The sequence below is a fragment of the Drosophila simulans genome, chromosome 2R (genome assembly GCF_016746395.2).
Source record: "Drosophila simulans strain w501 chromosome 2R, Prin_Dsim_3.1, whole genome shotgun sequence".
In the NCBI taxonomy this organism is placed as follows: Eukaryota; Metazoa; Arthropoda; class Insecta; order Diptera; family Drosophilidae; genus Drosophila; species Drosophila simulans.
In genome coordinates this window covers 17193986-17209416 of record NC_052521.2, presented here as the reverse complement: position 1 = coordinate 17209416, position 15431 = coordinate 17193986, and positions in this window count along the sequence as shown.

The window sequence follows — 15431 nt, the reverse complement described above, 5'->3', positions numbered from 1 at the left end:
GTGAAAATCTCTTCATCATCATCAGCGCTGGGTAAGTGTACGGGTACACACATACACAAACACACGCACTTGTCAAAATATATAAACTCAAAAAGTGAGGCATTAAAAATGCATTTTGACAGGTCTTACCTGGAAAATGGGCACGGGCTCTGGACGGTCCTCCGGTTCTACCTGTTGGCATTTTGCGGCTTTGATCGATAATCGCGGCCCACGCAAAGTGTCCGTCACGCTAAGCCCTAATGGCATTACAATAACCCATACTCTCGTCCCGATCCGGGACTAGTTTTTGCGGTCTGGACAAACAGAAACCGCGACTAGGATGCGATTGTCCGCCGAACAATCCCTTATCCCTTAATGGGCTTTTGTCTGCAACAGCTCCGGCAAATCCTCTCAAGTGCAACCGAGCTGCATCAGATTAGAACAGGTTCGCCTTTGTCCCCCTGCACAAATATATCCAAAAATGTTAATGCTCTTTGGTCGGCAGAAAGTTTTCCGGAATTTTCGGTGTCCCATCTGCTAATCGCATTGACTGAAAAGTTGCTGCTAAGCCGCGTGTTGTTTCTAACTTTGCAATTAAAATCCCTGGCCGGCACTTCACACTTCCACGCTGATGGATTTCCAGGGAAAACTGTCATCAAACAGGGTAAATCTCTCCCTCCCTGGCTCGCCAGCTCTCCAGATCCGAGAGATCCCCCGAATTTCGATAACAACTTGTCACAATTCTGACAAGTTACTGAAGTGCCTCGTTCTCGTTCTCCATTCTGCGCCGAATGTTCTCCGTTCTAATGAAGAAATTATCTATAATGATACGCGGAAAATGCACAGCTCTGAAAATGAAATAATTGTTATGTTGTGATAAAAATCAAATTATGAGGAAACTGAAACCTGCTGCATAGCACAAATGTGAAAAGGGTATGCTCGTTCGAGGGTTCGACCGAAATAATAGCTTACACCATAGTTATGAGAATGACGTATTATTTTGTGATAAGCATGTGAAATTTTTGATGGATTTATTACACAAAAATATGGTATCGCATGCAGCGGGCTGTAAGATAAATGTGTGCGTGTTCAGGATGTGTCACTCAGGAGCAGCAGGTGGAGTCAGTCGCAGATCCGGGGATTGGACAGGTGAAGGAATTCAGTACCATTCTGGAAGGTGTGGGGAAATTCTGCACGAAAATCTACCCATTACCTCTAATTTGTGGTAATCATTAATGAACTCAAAACAAACACTTCTAAGTGCATCCTGTGCCACACTAGCCCTTTTCCTAGCATACTTTGTGGGAACGGTCGCACCGCATTTGTGACCTGTCAATAGATCCAACTTTCAATTTCCTCGAATTCAGCCGCGGAAAGCTGCATTCAGTGGTTCCTCGGCCAACAGGTGCAATCGGCAGTTGGCCAGCTCCTCAGCCATTCCGCTCATAACCACAACTGGCAGCAATTGCATCTGCCGGAGGCTTCTTTCGTCACCCTGGAGTCTAACCCCAAACGAAAACCCAGGCCACGTTCAACGGAGTGTCAAGCACTTGGAACAGCTTGACAGAAGCGGTTCATGGAATCGAATTGAATGGAATGCCCGTGGATGAGAAGTGTTTGGAGATCTAAAAGCATGTTATCAGCCATCTGTGTGTTTACATGCGTATCAAAGGCGAGCACGCAGCGCAAACCTAATCAATATGCTCGTCATTTGCGCCAAGTTACATTTTCCTTTTAACCGAGTACGTGTCAACGGTTCTTAGCCGGGCTCAAAGTCAGGACAAATACCAAACAAGAAAAAAGATAAACCTACCCAAGGACGTTGACAAAGAGCTCGGGGTCTGGCATTGTGTCTTTGATATTTTTGGGGCATTAAACTTTGATGAGTTATCGCACGGCAACGCGCACCCGCACTAAATAATTATTTTTACTTTTTGAAGTGCAAGGTGTCTGTGGAATTTCCGAGATCCCAAATACCAGATCCCAGACCTCCAGACCTGGCTAATTTATGTTCATGACCTCTAATGGCCGAGCATCTCGCAGCGAGCGCCATCAAACAAATTGTCCCGGTCCGTATGCACATTGAATTTTGATACGAATAAGGATAAGGTTCCATGGTTCCTCCAACAATGCGTAAGATTAATTGATACATGTCCATTTCGTGTTGACAAGCTCTGTGATTCTGGCGATGGCCACAAAAGAAAGCAGCAATAAAAGGTACGAGCGTGGCCAAAAATAAATGATGCACAATAAGGCCAGGACGCTTTTATCGCTCCCTGTTGATAATAAACAATCTAGGAGAGCTACTGCCCCCCATTTTGTGGATGTTGATGGGGACGGGCTCCTTTGTTGAGTGACATATGTGTGCGTGGCTGCCCGCTGACTGCTCATCCATTTGACTGCTCCTCCGGTTGTCCCATTACGTGCCGGCTGGAATCGGACTCCCTCGACCCCACTGCATCAACAATCTATCAATCAGCCCACCGAGCTTTTAGCATTACAATAGACATCCTGGGCATTGTCTTCGAGCCGATTTGAAGGACAGTTTCGATAGATTTGCTCAGGGCAAGTTCGATTCGCCATCGCAGTGCCTTTACAGTTTAATTACAGCGCTTGAGAAGCGACCCATGCGGCGTATACTTGATATGGCAGTGACTGAAATGGGCCGCCGTTCAATCAAAAGCCTGTCACGCCGGCCAGTACGAAGCCTTGCAAAAACTTTGTGTCAGCTGGGGCGTAATGAAACACCCGACCACGCCCACTCTTGCCCACCCACGCCTACACACGCCCACTTAATTAGTGCCCCAGCTCATTGCCAGCCATATCCCGCTGTATCGCTCTGGTCGACGGCTTGATTGTTTTTGGGGTTTGACCCATTTGCGGGAATGCAAAACAAAAGCGAGGCAGGTCAAGCCCGGCCACACGATATCGCAGAACTTGCAGCTCCATCGCAGGACAATTCAGAGGCACCCAACCACGCATCGATTCGCCCAACCACCCACTCAGTTCCCTTCCCAGTCGGAGAATTTGCAATCGGCATCGATGTTGTGTCCCTTCTGTGCAACTAGCTCATAATTAAATTAATTAAATTCAATAGATGCAACGGCGACAGCAGGAGGCACTCACCGAGGTCATAATTACGCCCTGTTGCTTTACATCGGACACCACAACAAGCCATAAGCCCCTAACGAGCTGACAATTTTCCCCACCCCCCGCCGGAACGTTAGCCTCCAATTGAAAATGTCAACTGGTTGCAACAGCGCAGCGAGAAGGGCGAAAAATCCCCTGAGAAACTCAGTGGAGACCTCCAGCGGAACCAGGAAGCACAGACAGTGGGCTACGGGTCAGTTCTAGACTAATACTTCATACTTCTATTAAAGTTTATTATAAATCTGTACTTAGAGCTACTGCTTCAAAATATCTATAGAATACACTTTATTCGGTACTCTTTTTAAATATTATATCGGATGCGCTTGGCTTTTTGAGACAAAGACAGAGCGAATGTTCCTTCACTTTGTATTCGATATTGTTTTGCCTAAAAAAACAGAGATGAAAGTCTTGCAAACATTTTGAATGGAGGGGCCTCCAATTTGGGGCCCATTGTGCTTGGCCTGGCATCTGTACTATCTGGCATCCGTACTATCCGGCATCTCCTGTACTCTTGCACCTCCACGGCGCACAATTATCGACTTCGAAGCGGGCGGATGGAGCGGCGGACAGTGGGGCTGACTGGATGGCCGCAACTCACAAATTGGCAATTTGACTTGATCCAGTCCCCCGGGTAAGAGCCACGCAATACCGCACTGCTGGATGCCCGACGACGTCAATAAGATGATTTAGAGCACGGAAATTGTTGTCGCGTAGTCGGGAACTCGAAAAGCTGGACGCCGGTGGAGGTGGTGGGTGTTGTCAGCGATGTCTGGAAATTTGAGCTCTTGTTTTCGCCCGGTTTCATAAAAAACACATTAATTCTAATTGGCAGCAATTGCATTGAACCGCCCGGTGAGCATTTAGTGGGTCTAGCCGACTGACTCACTCAATGACCGAGCACCAAGCTCGAAACTTCACTGTGAGAAAGTGATGAACTGGCCAAGGAGAAAAAAGAGTGCTGCGTCTGAGGCCCTTCGGCTCGGTTTGTTTGCCTTTCTACGCGCGGCAAATGCACAAAAGGTAACACAGAAATATAGTTACCCTAAAATTTAGCGGCAGTTCAATCGCCGAACAAATAAAATTTCTGTCGGGTCTTGTGTGTCCTCCCAATTCTCGCCTGCCTGCTAATTGTCCGTTGTCTGTTCTTCTTGTCGGCCAAATGCGTGCACTTTGTTTTAAGTGCAGACCATCTTTGACCACTGGGCCAAGACTGAATTGGTATTTCGTTCCAGCTACAAAATTTGAAAATGTGAAAACTGTAGATCGATTGAACACGGCGTTCAATCAATAAATGCACCTTGTCTTCATAAACTAGCAATGACACAACATTTAATGTGAATACATGAAACAATCTATTATATTAGTAATTTTTTTCTGATGATTTTAACAACAGATTGCTCTTTGTACAGTAGTTTCCAAACTTAATGCTACCCGACTTTATGCAAGTTGAGCTCATTGCGATTCGGCGAGGCGCAAAAATTAAAATGAAAGAGCGTGGTGCTGCACTTAAAGTTTCAACCGCAAAGTGTCAAAGAGTTGGACACTTGAAACGGAACACTTCTTCGCCCACATGGATCGGCATTAACATTTGGCCTCTTCTAAGGAATTCCGCCGGGTTTTTGGTGGTATGGCTTAGTGTGGCGGGGTGGAGATGCGATAATTAATTGCTTCATTACCGCGGTGAGTGAAAAGTAATGCAAAAGAACCGCAAATGCGCAGCTCGGGTGAAATGGGTGGAATTTATGGGGAGCAGGGAGTGGGGGATGGGAATGGGTGATGGACAGGCATACAGCGAGAGTTTGACAGGCCAGCTAATTGAATTGTCTTCTGCTCTGCGGCGCGGATTTTAAAATGTGTGGCTATCAAAAAATAATATAAAATTCGACCGCAAACCGAACGAAAGCCACAAGAAAAGAAATATTAACTTGGTCGACGGCTATTTTAAAAACGACTGAGCTGAAAGCGGAACAGAGAGCTACGAAATAGTTTTGGAAATGTTTTCAAATTATTTTAATGCCCCACCGATGCTGGTGAACTTAGTATCTGTTGTTGGCCCAACAGAAGAACGACTCCGCCCCGTCGCTAATAGTGTCAAAAGTTTAATGATGAGCCACCGGCTGTCACTTTTGGGGCCGTGTGCCGTTAAGTACAGTACTCCCTCCCCGGTTTCCATGTTCCTGCTCCGAACAGCTGTCAGTGGGGAAGTGACAGCGCCATTTTCCAGATGGCGGCCTGCAAAGATCAGCAGGCCGAAAGCCCAAATGGGAACAACGAAGGGAAGTCTGCGGTTAATGGGAACTACAAAGGAAATCTTACTGAATATAATGTATAGAGTTGATAAGAGTTGATAAGGCCTGAATCTAGAATCAAGAATCTTAGAACCTAATATATTCTAATAAAATAGTAGTTCCCAATGAGGAACCCTTGATCGGTTCCTTAGGATCAAAGCCACAACACCAGTCTTCAATATAGGGTACCGACCATCTGTGGCACAAAACCGCACATTTGCTGGCCGCTCATCCCTCAATCTGTTCCATTAAATCTACAGATCCCACATTTGCCTATCGAGAAGTGTGTGGCCAGCAGGGACGACCACAAATGGAAGACACCAAAACCTGCCAGCCGACCATGTGTGATAAGTCGCTAGTACACGCAGATAGCCATCGAAGGTAGGAATCCTCATGGGACTGTGACACCTACAACGAAATCTGCACATGTTGTAAAACGAGGAGATTTCAGGCGAAGAGGATGTGAAAAAGGATGAGGCGGTCTAACTTACGTGTAAGGAGAGCAGAGATCCGATCCCTGGGCATATACGCATACCTACTATCGGAGGGCTGGGATCGCGGTGTGTACGCTGGATCTAGATAGCATCAGGTTGGGTTTCTCCGACGCACATGTGGAAGCCCAAATTGCGTTGTTAAAATGCGAGAGGCGTTGACAATGGGCACAAACACATATGCTGGGGCTAGTCTAGGACTTGTTCCTGGCTCGTTTACAAAGCCAAACAATGAACACGGCCTTATCGCGATTTTGGTACCATGAGACCTCTAAGTTGATAACCGATCGCTGATAGCCTACTCCAGAGGAAGCAGCTGCCTCCGTTCCACTCGGCCGCTTAGTAGTTGAGCACCAAAAATCTGTTGGCCTTGATCGAGGTGTGAGCTTGCTCTACATACCCTGTAATTACCGGCCAGCAGGTGTCAAAATAATTAGGCGCCTACTTAGCCAGTCCAATCCAGTCCAGTCCAAGGTATCCCGGTCGCAGTGCCTGTCTCTGTCCCTCGGAAATGGAGAGCTTTCGAGGGAGCAATTACCGATGATTATCGTCAACACCTTGCACTCAAGGTGTCAAAATGTGCGCAGGGCATCATGCAAAATGGCAAACGGCACTAAACCCCGAATGCAGGATGCCGAAAGTCGTAAGTCGAATTCCCGGCCCGCTAATTATGTGAGTCTGGCCGACAGTCGACAGTCCGACACTCAGTCACTCAAAGTCAGCGAAATGCAGTCCGGAATTATTTTCAGCAAGTGTGAAGTTGATAGTCGGGCACGTCCATTAATCATTTGGTTGTTAACAAGGCACTTGATGGCAGTGACAGACCCCGCTTTTCAGTCTGCTCACTGCCTTTTTAGTTTTTTTTCGGCCTTTGGGTGCGAACTGGAACTCAAACTGCGCTCCAAATCTGTCTTTGACTTATCCGCCTAATGGCATTAGCTGTTCAGGGGATCAAAGTGGGTTCCTAATTGCCCAGAGCTTGGGTTTCGAGCCTGACTCATGCCCATGAAGGCTTCGTTCTCATAAACCGAAAACATAATATTCTCATGAGCTTTATTGGTATGTGGCATTGTAGCGATCTTGCAATCTACTAATATGCTTTCCAAAAACAAACTATGTTATGTTATCAAAAGTTTCAGTAGCAGTGAAAGAAATTTAGTTTTCACAACTTCGATTCAGAAATATACTGCCACTTGCAGCAGCAGTTCTAATGATGAGAAATGACTCATACTAGATCCATAATCACGATAAAGTCACGATTGATTAGGGCTCTTTAAGAGCCACGAACTGAACGGCCATAAATAATGCAATTAATGAAAAAATACTGTTGCGAGGTGCCCAGTAACCTCTTTTCGAGACATCCGAGCCTGGTTGCCCACTTTCTCCCTATCTATGTGCAAGTATCGCTCCTTTGTCTCGTTCGCTTGGGATCCGAGTTGCCAACTAACCCAGTGAATTGCTGGCCAGGCAGCCTGATTAATGTTTATGGTCACACCTCTGGGATGCAGGAGCAGCGGTTTTGCAGAAGAGGTGCCAAAATTTTACACCTGCACTGCACGCAGAATTGCAAGTCAGCGGCGGCGGCAGGAGCTGCAATCTGCCCAGAGATACGAGTCCCAACAGGAAGCCATAAATAAAAATTAGACAACCAGCACACACAACATATGATTTGGAAACAATTTTCTAACACCATCGAGCGCGAATGGAACTGAGTTTCTTTCCCTTTCGACTTGCTGGCTGCAGGTGCTGTTACAGTGGTTGATTGGCGGCATTTAACGCTGCGTGAGTTGGCCCAAAGTCGGATCATCTCCTCTGGCGCCCTTTTTCTCAGCAGTTACCAGTTATTCTAGGCGTTAACTGGAGTTCCAGGGGCAAGCGGCGTGGCATGAAACAAACGCAGCAGGATCTGGCACCTCAAATCCAGCGGCAGCAACTTTGCCGCTTGCCAAAAGTGTTCTCCCAAATTATAGGTTCGCTTTTTGGTTAATTAAAAAGGTTCAGCCGGTTTCCCGCCAGCGTCGCCGCCGCCGCCGCCGTGGAAGATGATGATAATGATGAAGGATATCCTTGACCAACACCTTGGGTTGCCGGTTCCCAACTCGCTGTGATACGGCGCCGTGGGCAATTAAAGTCTTGTTATAGAGTGTAATAAGCGTTTATTGTGGCTGAGATGCCAACGCGTATCTGCAAGTCCTTAGGCTCCATAAGATTGTATGGATGTACACAGCATTACCGCTTTAATATTTTTCGCAGATTAAAGTTAGTAAGCTAAGTTATCTTGTAAAATACCTATCATTATCGCTTTAAAATTAAAGCAAGCTTAGTTCTTATCCGTAGAAAATCTCACGATTTGAAAATATGCAGCTTTACACACAAAAAAATCATGGGTGAATCATGCATTTTTATGCTTTCAAATAGATCGAAATGGTAATGTATATGGAGATATCAAAATACTATTTTAAGAAAGGAACCCAATCTTTTTGGAGTAAAGAAAAAAGCCATGTTTTTTTTTTGTATTTGCTAAGTCCGGTGCTTTGTCAAACCGAGGTGCAATTAGTGATGCCATGCATTTGCGAATCATCCCAGCAGCTGCCAGTTGATGAGCCCCTCAAAGAGATCCGCTGCAATGATGTCGATTTGCTTTCTAGCCAAAACACTTAAACCGATGACAATCGTGGATCACTTAGAGCTGTCTCAGTTCGCGTAAATTGATATTTTCCACGCTTCAAGCTAGCCGAGATCCCAGAAGATCCCAAAAGATTTAGACAAAGACACGGGCAGACGAACTGATTTCTCAAGTCTAACCACGTCGAGCGACAAAAAGATGACGTAGAGAAGTATTCTCCGTTGCCGATCCGATCGTAATCGCATCTGAGGCCCATCCTACCTGTTCCAGCAAAGATAACCACAAATTGTTAGCCGAGCCCTGTTTTCGATGTTTTCAATATTTTTTCTCGTCGCTAGATTCTCATCAGCATGCATCGTTGTCCTTCGCCCTTTTGGGCCATTGTCAACGGCTCTTTGTCAACCAGCTCTCTGGGCCCAGTGTCTTTTTTTCCTCAGAGGGCTGGCTCACGTACGGGACCAACCGCCAAGATTGCCCAGGTCTTTGTTCTAGCAGATATCGATCATTAGATAGTTGCCCCTGCCATTGTGCCCCTGCGCCAGCCCTCAGTTTGTTTTTCCACGCACACAAAGTACACACAGACATCTCGACATGTTCCTCCCGGGTTCTACGTGTGTCCTATGTCATCAATTATTATGTAAGTTTTATGTGTTTTTCCCGACTCATTCCCCTGCGCCACGGACGGTTTTCCCGGGTATTCGTGGAATCTGTCGCAAGCCTCCCAGGACCATCATCAACTCGCATGATTAACTGGAAATATTTTGGGGCGTGTACGGTCCACTGTCTAGAGGTCCAAATGTTGTGATAAGATGTTGATTTGGGGCTTTGAATGTAAAAATGCATTCTTTTTTGAAGGAAGTATTATTACATTGAAAACATATGTGTTTAAACTTAAGTATAATAGTATTTGTACCTTTTACTTGTCAGCTATCTAGACAAGAACTCGTTTGAAGTCCCCTTTCTGCAGGAACTTTTCTCTGACATATTATGGCAAATAAACTCCTAAATTCAGAGACCCCTTCGAACTCGATACCGTTTGCGTGTAATCGATGCAAATTATCAGCTCGCCCGAGATAAACTGTTAAACAAACTTCTTAAGTGCTGCCCCTGACCTAACTGTACTTGGTTTCTGGGTTGGACTGGGAAATTGAAAAGTGATACCATTAGTGCGGCATCGACATTGGCATCGGCATCGATATCGGCATCGGCATGTGTGGTGGTGAAGTATCGTGCTGCATGCAACACGTGCTCGAATGAGTTATGGCCAGCCAGGAAAGTTTTTAGCTTTAATATGCCAGTCAGTGAGTGACCAACTTCTGCTCTCCGTTCCCTCGTCCCTCTCCGTGGGCCACCGTCCTGGGCATCTTCCTGGCCATCTTCTTGGACTAACGAACAGAATGCTTGCACGCTCTGGGCCAAAGTGGAGTATCTGGAGTATCTCATAAGTAGCGCAAACGAAGCTCTTACGCAATGGCACTATGGCAGCGGACCTGCCAATGTCATAGATGACTCTCGAAGCGGGAAACTTGTGCCGCCCTGTGTCGTCAATAATAAATAAATATGTGTCTATGCTGTGGCATGCCACAACACTTGAGATGGCTCGAACTCGAGGTTTTCATAAGCAGGTAAGCAACTATTACACTCCAAACAAAGGGACCAAATATTATACCAGTATAAAACCCACGAGCGAATGGGGCATGGAATAGAATAGAAGAGAATTTTATTGCATAACCACCGGCCATCACGGAGGTCCGTGTAATAAGGACATCAGAGCTCTCGACTCTTTGACATTCCCACCAAGCGCTGAAACTGGACTTGGCCGGCGAACTAATGATGACACACATTTCGTATCTGGATCTACTCCTCCAAGGACTTCGGACTCGACTCGGATGCTTGTCAAAATAAATTGAAGCACATGCTTAGGCGCTGCACAATGGTATTAACATTGTGATGTGTACTGGACCAACAAGGAGCCAGCAGGAGTAGGTAGATCCACTCCCTGGCTCCACTGGACATTTCCAAGACTGTGGGCGTTGACAAGGACTATCGGCGGTTATGATCTCGACTCGAATAAATTGTTGGCAGTGGCTTATTGGAATGGGTCGTACAAATTGGCTGGCCAGGACCCTTTCCCATGGCCAGAACTATTCACTACTGTTCGGTGGCTGCCTTCGCAGGTGCTCCAGCTACCGTGGGCCAATGCACCTGCGGTACCCTCCTCCTTGAATCCTTTTTAATGAACTTCGACAAGGGTATTTGTTGGCTGTAGGTTGATTACTTCTCCACTTACACGACACGACCTTCAATCAAGCTGATTTCCAGTGATTACGTCATGGCTTGGGAGCTCTCAAGATCTGACATACCTCTTCAGACATAAGAACCATAACTTAAAGTTCAAAACTGTTGCTGTCTTGTATGCTTAATTATTTCATCAACGCTTGGCTTAATTTTTGATTGATGACCCGCCCCAATTTGTCCCGCGAAATGCAAAACAGCAGGGCATCCAAAAACATTCGGATACAAGATACAAATTTATACGCAGCTGTTCCAGCAAGTGCAATTGACCAAGTGCATCAGTTGCGGGGGCGTTGAAGTTTAAAGCAAATAGATAATAAATCATAATTCACAGCTGAGTGAAAACATCAAAACAAAAATGACCCGCTCTTCGACATTTTTGGGCTTATTGAAAGTTCTGCAGCCGAGTACCACAACCAGAACAACGATTCCGAAGAGTTCTTTCAAATGTCAGAAATTAAGTTATGACAGATGACCATCCTCCCCTCCATATTCATTTCCATTTCCATCTCCACATCCATCCCGCTGGTCAGCTGTCAACTCATCCGCTGCTTTACAACTTTGGGCGCGTTCATAAATTTTTCAAAAGCTCCATTCATTTCGGGCTCTCATTTAAAGGGCGGTCCCCATATATAAAACGTATCCGAAAGGCAGCAGCAAAGGCAACAACAATGCGCCAGTAACATGATGGATTAGTTTTGAAAATGCCCAGCGTTTTTCTACTTAGTTTGATATTCAAGGTGGTTGGGGGAGGAGGCCGCATTCTGGCCGATGATAATCGCATCGTTTTTGTGAAATTGAGCTGTGAACTTGCTTTCCTCTGTCCGTTTGTTTGGTGGTTTTTCGAATGTGTAGGATGATGATACGATATGATGTGGGAATGGGCTAAGTGAAATTGACAATGCAATTAGGGAGCTATTTTGGTTGGGGGCAAGAATCCAGTAGGGGTATAATTAGAAGCGATTTATATTAAAATTAAGCAATTACCAAATTTTTATCGAACATCGATTTAGATTTACAAAATGAATATGCGTCAAATTTCTTTCAAAGCAAAGTCTTTTATAGGTGCGAAATAAATTCTATACCTTAATGCTGCATATAGTTTTTTAACATAGATTTTATTTCGCCAGTTCTATTGAAATTAAATCGAAATTCTGTAATCCAATCAGTTCGGATTTGTTCGATATTCTCCAATTGGCTTTTGATTGTGCGCTACCTAGCGGAAATCCACGGAACTATCGATTTGAGTTGAATTTCATTTTATGTGGTGGGTTTTGAATAGAATTAATTTTATTCAATCTTCTGACGAGATTTTTCGAGGATAATACACTCTTAAGTGTCTCGTGAGTAGTGACATGCATTTTATCACTTCAGTCAGACCGTATAATTAAACGTAAAATCGCTGAAGCCAAGCAAAACGAGCATTGCCTTGCAGTTGCACATGTGCCTGCTGCCACAAATGGTGGCAACTATTAGCACAGTCAAATAACTGAGGCGTTCCCTGTTTTGTTTACTTAGGCACGCGGCCAGATGCAAATGATCATAAGAGTGCACTGCAAAGAAAACATAGTTTCCCCATTTATAAAATTAGAAATACATATTTGCAGCGGCCATTAAAGGGCTAGGAGCAAATACATGCTAATTAGCCAAGCGAATAATAGAAAATAACACAGACGTTTGGCCCAAGACAAATTTGTGGGGCGTTCACAATAATGAATGTTAAAGTGTTGTAAGAATTAAGCGAAGCTAAAAGATTATGTTTGGGTAAAAACGTTTTAGCGGCGAGTAAAGCATTTAGGCATTATGCTAATTTGAGGGCGTTACCTCTTCCCCTCTCATATATATACCACTCATTCATAGTTTAACTTCCGGACTTGGCCAAGTTTAGTTATTACCTTTTTAGATTTCCGCTGGGGAAACAGAGCCAAGTCTAAACAAGATTTATGTTTGAGTTCAATTTTTAATATGTTTTCATTCTCCAAAGATTCTCTTTTTGGCCATATAATTGCTTTCAAAGGGGTTTTTTTGGGGTCTTCGGTTCTCTGCCTTTCGCTTTTGGGTTTGCGCCGAGGTGTGTCTGCATTTTTATTTGGAGCACTTCAAAGTGTTCCGCTCTTTTGTCTCTGCTGGTTGCTCATCCTCCGCAGAGCGCGGCGATGTTTTAGTTATTTTTCCATATTTATTTTCTGAACCGTTGGCCAACAAACAAAACAAAACAACAACAACAGCAGCAGCAGCAACGAAGGAGGCAGCAACACACATAATTAGTGTAATTAACGCTTTTTGGCTGAGTGCGTGCAGAAAATTGTGTGTGAAAGTGCGTGGCGCTCTTGGGATGTTTTTCCGTTTGTGTTTCCCCGGTTCTCCCGTTTCTCGAGGCATTTTGTTTTCCCATTTTCAGAGGGTTCATTCAACTGATTTATGAGTGCGAGTTCTAGGCCATGTTTGCTTGCAGTCTGCACTATTTTTCCGTGAATTCCCCGTGTTAATTTGTGAACAATCTGTGCTGCACGATATGCAACGGCAACGGCAACGGCACTGGACGGCCACTAATTAGCAAGGCTATCACTAACCTAATCAAATGGCAAATAAAAAGATAAGCTGGGGCCGGGGAATATCGAACGACTCCCGCAGCTGTTGTCTGTCATCGGGGGGCACGGCTAATAGAACCAATATATATTAGGGCCCCAGCGTCCAGGCAACAGTGCCATGTATAATGGCCCCTTGTGAGAAATAATTAAAAATGGAGCGGCGACAAGTAGGAACCCTATTTCGGGGACGACAAATATTAATTGCATATGAGTCCCGAGGAGCAGTCGCAGACATGAAAATGAGCAGCAATTAATATGCGTACTGCATATTACTTTTCCCCGACTCCCCAGATCCGACGAATATATATACATAGCTCCCAACTGAACACTAAAAGCAATTTGCAGCCAAGTCGCAGTGCAGTCTAAACGAAATCTAATTTACAGTAACATCGTGCACGCTGCTGTTTCAAAACAAAAAACAGAAAAATTTCCCTTTTTGTCGCAACTGTGCTCCATTTTTCTATTTTTCCCTTATTTCATATTTTGTGTCTTTCTGCGGCAGCCAAATGCCATGGAACCATATCATGGCTGAGTGTCATAAGTTTGACAGCACACAATTTACACGTTGATGGAAAAGGATACTCGGGACACGCCATACTGCATACAGATACAGATGCAGATGCTGATGCTGATGCTCATGCAGATACAGATACAGATACGCGATGAGGTTGCGAGGTGGGGCTTACAGATACAGAAACCAAAGGTATATTTCGAATATATAATAATTACTTACACTATTTACTCAGAATCCGATTAAAGTTTCCTTGGAGTATTAACTTCATTAAATTTTCAATATTTTTATAAATTGTAGACTGCGAAGGAGCAATTCTTTTTTTCCAGTGCTCGTCTACGCAAAGTGTGAAAACTCATTTGTATCAAATTTCCCATATGTGGAGCGCGGGGGAAAAAAGGCAAGTGGAGGGGATTTGGAAGGGCGCATCGCACACAAATTGATGTAATAAACTCTACGCGACTGCGGCGCTGACAGGACAAACTTGTCGAACTGGAGTCTGACGATGACGATGACGATGCCGCTGCCCTGTGGGGGTGCAAATCCAATGCGTTTCGGCCTACGGAGCCAACCCCCAAAGAGCCGCTGGAATACCTGAAATCCCCGACCCTGGCCAGTCAGTCAGTCACTCACTGGGTTTGACACTTTTGACATGGTTTGTAATTGACACTTGCACTTGGAAGAGCAAAATGCGTATCTCCATTCCATCATCACGTGCATGGAAATGATTTATTTCATCACTTGTCTTGTTTGTGCCGAAAGATGTGATACATCGTCTGTTTTAAGGGATACGAATTTCTCCTGCTGAAAAAGTAAAAGATTTGGCATCAATGCCAATTGAATTTGAAGTGGCAAACCGAGACAATTGAGTCAACTGTGCTAACTTCAAACCAATTACCTCAATCGCTTAATAAACACAGAAAACAGCAAGTACATTCCCTTTCAGTAATTTTTACGGTTTCCTTGTCGCGTTTAAAACCAGTCCCCAACTCCAGCCCCACCACTTGCCCGGGGCAATCAGTCAGGATAAAATCGAGGCGAATGCCCGCAAATTGTCAAAGTAAAACTCGCTACTTTGGCTAATTAATGGATCTGCTGCAGACGGAATATTCCCTAGGCGAAAGGCATTGGAGCTCAGCAGGAATTCTGCGTAAATGCCATCTCAACGACGCCCCGGTAATGGACAGGTTGAAACTCAGGGGTGTGGTGCTACCAGGGATTTAATTAGGCCAGGCTAAGAAGTCCTGCCCGTGGGTCATTCATTTTCGAAAAATTTTCCTCACTTACCATGGCCGCGCCAAACAACCCACTGCAAGTGAAATGCACTTATCGCTGATGGCGATTTCTTCTGCTCGTGTGATCCCAAAGTGCACAGAAAAATATTTCGCATACTTATATTGATTATTAACTAAGAAATATTAACTAACTTACATGATGAAATAATACCAAAATGAGATTTCTGAGACACATTTCGATAAGAACGACTTATTTTTCTCGGTA